Below are 13,737 nucleotides of genomic sequence, written 5' to 3' on the forward strand. Positions count from 1 at the left end.
CTAGCAATCAAAAGGTCGCGGGTTCAAATTCCGATGTGCGCAAATAAATGTTATTTTATGAATTGGTGTTCACAATTTATTAATTTAAAATAATGTATTGCGTACTTGCGGCTCGTTGGAGAGTGTAAGATACTCTCAGTATCGCCCTGGTGTCGGACAACCATTCGGTATTGAAACGTAAGACGAAAGCTTGAAATGGTTTTAGCCATGTTTGGTGACCAGATTTGAGTAGTCAGGTAATCCTCTTCATCCTCCTCTTTCCTTCCATTTTCCACTACCTTCAGCCTCTAAAAATACCCTAATTAGGGTTGCCATAGTCTCACTAGCTCCAGAAGGTTGGGAGCAGTTTAATGTGCGGTATTAACATAAAAATGTGTGGTGCCAAATAAGTTAGATTTTAATGATGTATTGAGACAATAGAAATAAATTTCCCACTATTGTTTTATTTTAGGCTGAGGAAAAACGAGCGTTATTTTGTGAGTTGATATGAATACTTCACATAAGAACCTTTTCGCCATTTTAGAAAGAGATATATACATTGTTTTCGATTTACCAATACACAATATAATGACATATTATTTTAATTGTATGTTCCTAATCGTCATGGTAAAATTACCAATTCAAAAAATCGGTATTTTCGAATCAGTTTAGGCAACGAGAACTCTAAATATCTCAAAATATCATCACATTTTACATTTGACAAGGCATACATCATATTCAAATATAAGCACATCGCTAATGCAGATAATTAATGTACAGTGCTTTGGATATGGCGGCGTTGTATAATTGATGACATTTTCATTCCATTTGTAATTTTCAGTTCATTCTGGCATTGCATCGCTTATTGAAAGAGCAGCGGCGTTCTTTGTGCTTGTTGCTAGATCCATATTCAGCAACGGCAGAACGCGCCGAGTGATTGACCACTGTTAGTTCAAATGGTATTTTTTAGTATAAAGCGAAATAAATAACGAACGGGGCTTTATAATTAATTTTAGTTGGTTCACAAACCAACATTCAGAATTAAAACGTCGGCAAGTAAAAGTTTAAATTACTTTAGCCGTGTTTGGTGATCAGTTCTGAATAGCCACGCGCTTCCCACCTTCCTCTTTCTCAGACCCTTCCTTTCCTCCCTACTATCTTCAGCCTCATCATATACCCCGATTGGGGAGTTTAGTCTCACTGGCTCCTCAAGACCATAATCCTTTCGCAATTCTGACTGTTAACCACAGCTACCTCAATAGTTTCGTCGAGCATTGATTACAGAGAACAATAAAATCACAAACTGAATCGCAAGCAGTGTTTGCGACTTCACACATGAAAAAATGGAAAGACATTTTTTTTTAAATATGTAGAATTTTAATCTATGTAAGTTGGAATAATAGGGGACTATAAAGGAATTAAAACGAATGCGAAATTAATGAATTTTGTTGGAATTGGGTGATAGAATATGTTAGGAATGAACAAGATATGAAAATAACGAAAAAGGATGACCAATGACTCACCAAGTAGAAGCTCACAACATAATCACAATAATTATAATGAGTTACACCCAAGCTATGTCCCCATTATGTAGTGTTAATCTGCAAGGTTTTATGTGTGTGTAGTATCTGCGAAGGTTAAGAAGTAATGCTATTTAGTTAAGTTCAGTTACTATTCAGTAATTATTAAACGTTAATAACCCTGTACACTAATTTTATTTGACTTTATTTTATTTTATTGCGACCTGTACACTAATTTTAAATAATTTGAATTGTATAAACCCACCTTAAAAATGACTGGGACGTACGAAATTTTTATGATAATAGCCAATTTCCGACAAAGAGTGCAAAATAATTGAATTTGATAAACCTAAAAAAACCCAGGGTTGTATTAAATAATTGAGTTTCCGTAAAATACAAAAGCATTAAATCTCAGATACGGTTTTCCAACAGTCTCCTATTTCTCGGAAATTAAAACGTGTAATTTTAAAGCACGACATTCCGAATATATGAAGTATATTCCTAAAATGCATACAACGACTGTGCAAACAACGGAAAACAGCGAATGAATGTTCGACGGGGGAACAAAATGAGAAAATTATATGGACTATAGAAAGTTGAAACTGACACAAATTTCATTATAGTTTGACGCTTTGTCGTGCGAGTTCTATAGAGATATGGTTTTATGATGTTTTGACGACACCATAATAAAGTGAACAAATGTTTTCTGACGATAGAGTTGTATTATTCGTTAATACTTATGGGGTTGTTTTTATTAATTGAAAATATCTTATTATACGTAATTATGTGTATTTTTTTCGAATTACACGATTTGTAAAAGATTTCTCATTGAATGATGTGTAATTATTTTCCCAATAACATAAATTGGAACATGAACTATTATCGAGAAATAATTGTATATTTACTATCGGTATGCAAAAGTTTGTTTCTGAAGACATTATACAGGTTTCAGAAAAAACACAAAATTTGTAAAAAAAGATTTGAGGAAACTGTTGGAAACCCGTTGGGTGAGAGTACCATGGGCATATGGCTATTCGCTTAGTTTATCCAATAAAAAAAAGTTCGGTACCATAACGACACAGATATTGACATTAATATCCCAATCCGCGGTGTTATAATATGCTGATAATATCAGCATATATTATTATAACGATATTATATTGTTATCAGCTCTACAACATAGTGCTTTTGGGAAGAGTTATTGTCTGGAGAATTAACTGTCAGATAAGCGGCTGATTGATATTATTAGAGCTGTGGTATAATTATTATTCTGGCTAAAATGCCATTTTAAACAACCGATCTGGTATCTACTATTATTTTTGGAATTCATGACATGCTCCTTCATATAATCCGGGCCTGTTCGAGACCAACATTAATAAACCCCTTCCTAAAGCTCCTACCTCAACCCGCCCAACCTGGTGGTGACATAGTTCTCCTGCCTTTACACTGTACAGACTCGTGTGAGGTGTCACATAAAAAAATATTGCCCTGATAATGAACACTGCAAGGCAAGAGAGAGAGTGCAACATGGCTTATTGCGCTAAAAAGAAATCAGCATACTACTTACTATTGACCGTAAGAACCTTACTTTGTACTGAGATACCGATATTTTGAATTGGGCAGGGCCACAATGTTTTTGTTTTCCGTGGCAGTTGGAAAACCCGTTGTTGCTGATAATCCGACTTTAGAATTAGTAATACTTTCACAAAAAATTGGGTGCTATCGTACCTTACGGGTGCCGTTAATTCCCTTGCTTTCTGCATTACCCTCTGCGGAAATCAAGTGGATATTCCCCATCCATAACCCGTGGCTCGCACGCATATGGAAGAGTGGAAAACTATGTTTTCCGCCTGCAAATGGCAAAATAAAGCGAAGAAAAAGATTAATGTTTATTTTGTAATGTTTTCCTTATACGTTCTACATGTTATTGCAATTTCAAAAAGAATTCTCTCCACAAATAACGGAGCGCCGCAAGATTGAGAGAATCCCAACAAATGTTTATTTTATATTTCCAATTGTGATTCTTGTCAAAATAAAGGGACGGTTCTGTTGAAAAATTTCCACGTTTTAGAAAATTAATTCGGTGGTCGATTTTAACAAATGATATTTTAAACAGTGAACTATGGAATACGTTTAATTGGAGAATTTGAATGGTAGGCATGGGAATATACTCGTATGTAACTCTACACGAATTCGCCTTGGCACACTTCGTGCTTCATCCATAGTTACACATAGTCTAATATATACCCCGACTGTTACGACCGACACGAATGTCAAATGTGTGAGTCGTTCAATGTGTTACGCTGTCGGCTTTGTATTCTTAAAATTTCTTATTCCAAAGATTCTCATTTTATGTACCGTACATCTAGCTTAGTTGTATTACAATATTCAAAGACAAAATATCGTTATTTGTAATAAGCATTTACTTTATGGCTCGTCATAATTTACAATAAAAGATATAAATTTGTTTAAGACCACTTTAATTTTAATTGCACTCTACCGGTTTCGGAAGCACCTTTCCTTCGTCAGGAGTGATATTATAATATCCGATGTTAATATATACTGATATTATAAATTGACAATATATAGTGATATAGTAATATCCAATGTTAATAAATAGTTATTTATTGTTTTTGTGTTTAATTCGTAGAACTCCATTCATTTTTTTTAATAAATTTAATTTAGATTAAATTTGATAATATTATTATTAAGTTCTGCAAGTGTTTTAGTTTTTTATTATTGTGACAGCTGTTTCGGCTTACAAGGCCATTTTCAAACTGTGGTTAGTCCACATTGAGACGACGTATTTATACTATTTCAAATGTAAATTTTGAAGGTGCATACATTGATTACTGTTTGAACCGATGACATGATATATTGTTGGTTAAACCAATCTATGTTTTCCCCTCAGTAAATGGTAATGAATTCTTAATTATTTACTTATGACTTTATTGCTATGAATTATTTGGGTGCATTATATTGCTTGGGTTTTGGGAAAATACTGAGAAGTGGTGAGTAAATTATTTTCCGTACTTTATTAATTAGTGTTAAATTTCGTCGTTTTAGTCGTCTCAATTTCTCAATTTTAGTCGTCTCAGTCTCGTAATTTAGTCGTCTCAATGTGGACTAACCACAGTTTGAAAATGGCCTTGTAAGCCGAAACAGCTGTAACAATAATAAAAAACTAAAACACTTGCAGAACTTAATAATAATATTATCAAATTTAATCTAAATTAAATTTATAAAAAAAAATAATAAATAGTGATATTATAATATTTGGTTGTGCGGAAATCTTTCGTACGCAATTGTGCGGGGGGTTGCGGTATTGCGGATGCGATATAGACTAAGACAAATAAAAACGAATTGAATTGCCTTAGTGTTTGCAAGAGGAAAATGAGTGGGAAAGGCCAAAGACTTACCCTGGTCTCGTTCTCCTTAAGCCGCTGGTTCTGTTCTCTTATCAGTTTGCATACAATTAACATTCGTTCACTTAACACAAAACAAAAGACAGTGAAATTCACTGCTGCGGGTAAACGTTTCACTGGACGATGTGTGCTCCAAAATAGTCACAGCCGAGTTCAAACATATGCGGGTTTCAATATGACACGAAATGTTCGCGGGTAAGATGCAACGATAACAACTGATAACAATACTCCTTGTCTCTGGGCCCGGATCAAGGAAAGGGGACAAGGGGCAAAGGGGGGTGAAGGGTACACATTTAAGGCTATTCAATTTTAAACCTCACGCGCAACTATCCCCCCCGCCTTGAAAGGGTGCGAAATCACCCCCTTTAAAACCGCATTGTCATGGCATTTATCATATAAACAAATTAACATAACCTACAGTTATCCTAAATTTCCTAACCTACATTGACTAAACCTAATGCTACTAGACTACTATTGAGTTGGCAAAGGGTATAGCCGTATTACTGGGCGAATATAAGATCCCAGCACTGTTCTGACACGAGCAACACGAATTACTCCATCTTTTGCGGGGAAAACTTCATCAATAATAGCTAACGGCCAATGTAATGGTGGGGCGTTTTCAGTTCCCACTATTACTACTAAGCCGACCTTTACTGGATTAGTAGGAGTATTCCATTTTGGACGTACTTGCAAAGTATGCAAGTAATCTAATCTCCATCGCTTCCAGAATGATTGAATTAATTTATCGAGTAAATCATGACGCGATAGAAGGTTCAAATTATCCTTCTCGATTTCCATGGCGGGCAGGTGTTTTAAGGGAGTTGTCGTCAAGAAGTGAGCTGGCGTTAACGCAAGGGGCTCGGAGGGGTCTGAAGAGAGCGTTCTACACAATGGCCTCGTATTCAGAATGGTTTCTACTTGTGCAAGTACTGTAGTTGCCTCTTCAAACGATAGAATCTGATCTCCTATTACCCGAAAAAGATGAGTCTTCATACTTTTAATATTGGATTCCCAATTTCCACCAAAGTGGGGTGCTATTGGCGCATTCAAATGCCAGCTTATTCTATTATTGGCCAAAATACTTGCGAATTCTTCACCGAAATGTGAAGATGACGAAAATGCGTGCAATTCATTCAATTTTCTCTTGGCTCCTACAAAGTTAGTTCCGTTGTCTGAGTATAAATTTGACACAGGACCACGCCTAGAAAGAAATCGTTTGAATGCGTTCAGAAAACATTCGGTGCTCAAACTTGACGCCAATTCAAGGTGTATAGCTCTTGTTGTCAAACACACAAATAAGCAAATATACGCCTTTTGAGAACGAATTCCACGTCCACGTGATATGGTTACCCTTATAGGCCCGGCAAAGTCTATACCCACATGCGTAAATGGTTTTATAGACTGAATGACACGACAATCTCTATGATCCGCCATTAAAGGTGCAATTGTTTTAGGGCGTAGCCGAAAACACGAATTGCATTTATGTACTCGATTTCGAATTAAACTACGGGCTGACAGTATCCAATATTTTTGCCTCAAAATAGACATTAATAATGCGGGACCCGAGTGACAATGAATTTTATGATAATGATCAACCAACAAATTTAAAACGTGATCCTTTCGCGGGAGAACTATGGGGTGCTTTTGATCATAATTTAAATCCGAATTGACTAAACGACCTCCCAACCTTATGAGTCCGTCATTCAAGAACGGTCTCAAACGTTGAAATACGGGTTTACACGTTTTTCCTTGTTGTAGATTTATCAATTCCCCGGGAAAGTACGCTCGTTGTATTTCGCGCAATATTTTAAGCTCAACGAACTCTAAATCTGACCCACTTATATATTTTCGATATGGCAACACCTTAAGAAAACGAAATACGTAAACCAAACATCGTAATAATTTATTCCACGAGGAAAAGCGCTTTGACAGGGTTAGAATATCATATTCTTCTAGACCAGAAGTCATTACTAACGAAATAGACTTCTGTTCGGGTAGTTCTGTCACCATAGTAACATCAAATGTGGTAATAGGCCACCGATCAGGCCTAAATTTCATCCACGGTGGGCCATGAAACCATAGCGGGTGATCTAAAATTTGATTGGGGGTAAGCCCTCGTGACAGACAATCAGCGGGATTATCTGTGCCTGCGATATGATTAAAACAGGTAGCTGATAATTCAGATTGAATTTTAGCAACTCTATTAGCCACGAATGTCCCCCAACGGTGCGGAGAAGACTGAATCCAACAAAGTGCTACAGTGGAATCAGTAAATGCGTATATATTTTCAATTTTCAAGCGTTTTTCTAAGGTTTCTATTACGTTATGCATTAATTTTGCAAGTATTAATGCAGCGCAAAGTTCTAATCGTGCGAGAGAAACAATTTTCACAGGAGAAACCTTCGATTTTGCAAAAGCAACATGTACTGAAATTGCTTCATGATTTTGGACATGGAAATACACTATACCTCCATATGCCTTTTCGCTGGCATCTGCGAAACCAACAATGGTTACGATGCTACTGGACGTGATGCCAGTATGACGCGGAATTTGTATTCTATTCAGTGAGGAAAGTTCCTCACAGAATTGCGTCCATATCCTTACAATATCGTCGGGAGGCTCATCATCCCAATCGCATTTGTGTAGCCACAATTGTTTAATTAAAAGCTTGGCATATAAAACGACAGGCGCGATAAAGCCAATAATATCCCATATTTTTGCGACACAAGACAATATATTTCGTTTTGTACAACCTGTTTTAGGTGTAGAAGTGACGAACGAGAATAAATCGGAATTTGGTGACCAGTATAAGCCCAATATTTTATGCATGCTTACTTCATCAAATTCCTTTATCGCTGATAAGCGATGCGAATCTGGAATAGATTCCAGAACATTTTGCGAATTGCTGGTCCACTTGACAAGGTCAAATTGGCCAGTCTTCAATAATGCGATTAACTGAGAGGACGTTTCCTTTGCACCCTCTTCAGTTTCCATACTATATACAAAATCATCCATATATAAAAATTCTTCAATAATTTTCTTAGCTTCAGGAAAAGCTTCTCCTTCATCAGAGGCCAATTGCCTGATAGTGCGTAAAGCTTGAAATGGGCTGGATGTAAGACCAAAACAAACGCGGTTAAACTCATAAGTTTTAATATCTTCGCTGGGCGAGAAGCGATACAAGATTCGTTGATATCTCCGATCACTATCTTTCACTCCTATACACAAAAACATTTTGCGTATATCAGCTGAAAGAGCTATTGGGAATACACGAAAATTCATAATTATATTAAATAAATTTCCCTGTAAATTTTCCCCACTATATAAAATATTATTCAATGACACGGAAGTGCTTGTTTTTGCGCTAGCGTCCAGGACTATTCTCAAACTGGTCGTGATTTTATCCTCTCGTACAACTCCATGGTGCGATATTATAGTATGAAGGCATCTCATTTCCTTCATTTGAAGTGCTGAGAGTCAAATAATCCTTCTCTAAATATTCATTGATAATATTATTATAAGCTTCTCTTAATTTTGGAGAGGCTTCCAATTTACGTTCAAGGCATAAAAAACGTTTCTTTGCCATTGCAAATGAATCCCTAAGGGTTGAAACATCCCCTTTAAATGGCAAAGTTACTATATATCTTCCATTTTCAGGGTCTCTTGTGGTTGTTCTTTGATATATTTCCTCACATTCACGATCTTCAGGACTTTTAATAGACGGTACGTTTACCTCTTCTAATTCCCAAAATCTTTTGAGACAAATATCATCTGGTTCTTCTAGCATGGCACAACAAGATACGCTAACATTATCCTCAACCCGAGTTGGTGCTGATCCCAAAATAACGTATCCTAGAACTGTTTCTAAAGCATGCAGATTATGCCTCTGAAAAGGGTCTTGAACCCTTTTTGACAACAGGAGATGCGGGAAGAGCTGGGCTCCTAGCAACATGTCAATTTCTCCTGGTTCTCCATATGACTCATCCGCCAACGGTAAGTCATTCAAATATGACAATGAAGGTACATCAACTTTGGCGGTAGGTAAGCGCTCTGTAACTTTATTCACAATCAATGAAGTAATGTTATAATTTATTGCTCGATTGAAACGAGAGTAAATTTCGGTCTGTATGGAGCCTGTAATGGGCTTAGACGATCCTCCAATACCCTTAACGGTGGAACAAGACGGGCGTTGATATTCAAAAAATCCTAATTTTCTACAACAATCCCGAGTAATAAAATTGCTCTGAGATGCGCTGTCCAATAAACACCTAACGAGATGTTCATTTCCCTGTGCGTCTATTATTCCCACTCGTGCGGTAGCCAGCAATACAGTACAATGAGTCTTTAGATTATGAGATCGCACAGTTGAAAAAGTACACAAAGCTACATCAGAATTGGAGCAGCCCGGTTTTGGATCATTCAATTGATCAGCTTTCTGGTTTTCAATTCTTTGGGCATTTTGAGAGTCTGACTGCCCCTTGTGTGATGCACCCTGTTCTTCAAAATGTAACATTGTATGATGAAACTTGTCATTACACTTATGACAATTTTGATTTGAATTGCAAGTCCTAGCCTTATGTCTATCACTAAGGCACCTAAAACAGAATCCCTTGCTTTTGATAAAATTGAACCGTTCCCTTACAGTCAATTTTTTAAATTCTGAACATTTAAACAAATTTCCATGCGATAGATTATTGCAAAGTAAACATTTAATAGGCTGACGATTTTCCTCACTACCAGCGCTCATATAGGCATGCGTCGATTTTTGTGACCGTTTTGACGTTTCACTTTTATTTTCCACCGATTTTCTTGAAGAACCGGTTCTTTGCAAGATCTTAACTTGTTCCCGAACAAATTTCACCAAGTCTTCAAACGAGGGGAATTCATTTTCCCTATTGTATGTTTCGAATCCTTTCACCGAGTCCATATCAAGTTTTTTCAATGCAATGTGTAAGAAAATAAAGTCACACAAATTATCTAAATTTACATTTTTAACGGCTGCCACAGCTGACGCAAAATGATCAATGAAGGATTCCAGATTATTAATATTTGCAACAGCAAAGGATTTAAAATCCAAAATTTGATCGATGTATGCAGAAGATATTACTCTTTTGTCGTTATATTTATCGATCAACGAGTTAAAAATAATTTCGTAATTTTCCGGCGATAAAATGATCCCGGCGAACGTTGATTTAACACGGTTACTGATTTTTCCCAACAAATAATATAACTTTTCTGAATTCGAAAGTGTATCGTTATTGTGTACGGTGTTAATAAAACTTGAATAAAATATGGGCCAATTTTTTATTTCCCCATCGAAATATGCCAATTCAATCGGTGGGAGTTTTACACTACATTTTTTCTGTTTACTAACCACCCGCGAAGTGTTTTCCCGATTTAATGATATTTTTCTTTTGATATGTCCGTACATATCGTCGAACTTGAACCATCTTTCAAAATCAGGTTCAAAGTTTGAATCGATTTCCAAATTTAATATATTTATTTGTTGAGATATGTCCTCATACTTACTTCTAGTCAAGTCTAGAGTTTCAACTAACGAAAGAAACTCCTCTAGAATACTCAAGTCGGAAATTTTATTTGATAGTTCAAATAACTTAGTAAGACGTGCATCTAACGCATCTCGCTGAGCCGTCAGTAATCTCAACTTTTTTTTCTTTAGTGGCCATTATGTATTTAGCAATAAATAATTAACCCAAATAATTAATTATAATTTAAATAACGCTATAATTGAATTAACGCTAGCGTAATTGATCAAAGTAAACAATTCTTCTGATATGTGTTTCCAAATTAAACTCAATAACAACTGAATATTATTATTCTGTTTACTATCTATTGTTAGCGGTCGTTAATACATACCTACGTACTTAACGCTAGCGAAGTATGTACTCGTATTATTAGAATTCAGTATTGAATACAAGTACCTACTTACACAATACGATTCCTTGCGTTAAACCAGGTACCTACATACACGATTAAATTATTGTCAACCTATAATTTGCCACGAGGAATTAAATGTAATTCGTTTTTAATATAACTATTTGACGGACTAAATTTTAACCCATTTATAATGCAAATGCCATGATTTTGGTATAAATAATGATTATAGATTGCAATTGCGAACGAAAGTAATACAATATAACCCGGTTCGAAATTGGACCAATTTGATGGTTGTGCGGAAATCTTTCGTACGCAATTGTGCGGGGGGTTGCGGTATTGCGGATGCGATATAGACTAAGACAAATAAAAACGAATTGAATTGCCTTAGTGTTTGCAAGAGGAAAATGAGTGGGAAAGGCCAAAGACTTACCCTGGTCTCGTTCTCCTTAAGCCGCTGGTTCTGTTCTCTTATCAGTTTGCATACAATTAACATTCGTTCACTTAACACAAAACAAAAGACAGTGAAATTCACTGCTGCGGGTAAACGTTTCACTGGACGATGTGTGCTCCAAAATAGTCACAGCCGAGTTCAAACATATGCGGGTTTCAATATGACACGAAATGTTCGCGGGTAAGATGCAACGATAACAACTGATAACAATACTCCTTGTCTCTGGGCCCGGATCAAGGAAAGGGGACAAGGGGCAAAGGGGGGTGAAGGGTACACATTTAAGGCTATTCAATTTTAAACCTCACGCGCAACTAATATTCTATGATAATATATTGTGATATTATAATATCCAATGCTAATATATTGTGATATTATAATATTCAATGATAATATATAGTGATATTATAATATTTGATGACAATATATTTTTTTTATATATTTGGGGATCAGGTGAGAGGCACGAAATGAAAGTCGGTCGTGAAGGTCACTGTGTTTTATTGATGAGTCAGGTAGCCGTGACGATGCGTGGATGAAGCGCTGGTCAGAGACGCTGGAACCAGGGCACTGTAATCCGTGGTAGCGCTAGCCAGGGACGTGGCCGAGACGCTAAGATGATGTCCCAATGAAATCCATGATTGTACGGGTGAAGCCGGGTGTATTGTCCTTCTCGGGAGGGGCGCGGGACGCGCCGATCGTCACTCGTGAGATTTGTCCACGGACGGCAGATTGTTGACTGACTGACTGACTGCTCGCTGCGTCGGGCTTATTTATACTGTACGGCCGGTGGCAACAGTAGGTAGATGAATTGCAACTAAATCCGAGACACTCGCACAGTCTGGGTGTTTCAGGAATCTTCGACAGCGCGGCAATTATGCAAAGGCGGTAGACTTGAACCTTCTGACGAGTTCTCGTAATATGCCAGACCGACTTGCGATCGTATTGTTGCCGGTAGGTTGCTTTGTTTACGATCCGAGCTGAATATAGGTACTCGTAGAAAAGTACTAAGTAGGTCGAGCGGTTTATTATTAATTAGTTAATCTGGATTCTTCTCGACGCCACACACATATATATATAAATTACAAACAATACAAAACAAAATGAACCTTTGTCTGTCCAACTGGGAAGGATTCCCGTTTCAGGACAGCCAAATTGTGTATTTAGTACATAATATTCTTACAATGGAATGGCGATGCTGTCAAAACAAATTTTGAGAACATTGTTGATTGCATTCGAAGTGACAGGATGGTTTCTTTATCCTTGAAAGAATCGCAAAGATGTAATTTATTACCAGGGTCAATTTGGATAACATTAGTAATTGCATTCTGAACAGATGAATGGTTACTTTCGGGACACCACAAGTCTTAGATTATTTCCAGGGCATTTGGAAAACATTTACAATTGTATAGTTAGAATTTCCACATTTATAAATCAGAATAAGACATATGAATCCTATAATACTATATTTTTAGAATTTCTTAGGTGATAGAAATTACACATTACTAGACCAGAATATATGTCGTATGACATATGAATTTCCAATTTTAAAATTACGACTCTTTATTTATTAAATGGCTAGTCATTATTATACAGTAATCGAAATAGAACCGCGCAAAAGATTCGTAAATTTAAATATTAACAACAATAAAGATCAAGTTATTAGGAAAAAAAAACATTTTTAAACTTGAAATAAAAAGTGACTTTAGATCCCTATCTCTCTTAAGTATAAAATAGCCTTTTGGAAGATAAAAAATAAAATTTTACATAATATAATCAACGCTACTATATTTTTTTTCTATTTAATTACTAAAAAAAATTTTTTTTTTTCTTCAATTAAACACTTATTAGTTCATATTAGATATGTGAGTTTGTGTTTTATAGTATATAGTGATATTATATTCAATGATAAAATGTAGAGATATTATAATATTTAATGATAATATATAGTATTAATCAATGCTAATATTTTGTGATATTAAATATTCAATGATAATATACTTATAAAATTGTGAAATATGAGATTGTTAAAAGTTTATTAATTTAAAAAAATTTATAATTAGAAAACACTAACTTAATTTGAATACATCTTTATTGAGCATATATTTGACTTGGTTTTACAATCCACATTATGTTTTTGACGCCGGGCCGCACAGAAATTCCGTCTTTAAATTCTAATGTAGCTGGGATTTTCGTTACTGTTTAGGCAGGCCCCTTTACAAATTTTGTAGAAAGCATAACGATTGTAAGGAGAATGTATGACATGTAAGAGAACGGTAGGAAAAGTTGAGGGCGCCCGAGGATGGTAAATGAGTGGGGGGATTTATGACTAATTTAGTTCTTCCAAAGTCGAATTGTGTGGGTATGATATTAATGATTTTTGCTTGCAGAATCGGATATAACATATATTAAGGGGATAAAACCAAACGTTGAAGAGAAAAATAAACTTCAAATTCAAATGTATCCGTTT

This window comes from Hesperophylax consimilis, chromosome 6 (assembly GCF_061612785.1).
Source record: "Hesperophylax consimilis isolate HC1 chromosome 6, BYU_Hcon_1.0, whole genome shotgun sequence".
In the NCBI taxonomy this organism is placed as follows: Eukaryota; Metazoa; Arthropoda; class Insecta; order Trichoptera; family Limnephilidae; genus Hesperophylax; species Hesperophylax consimilis.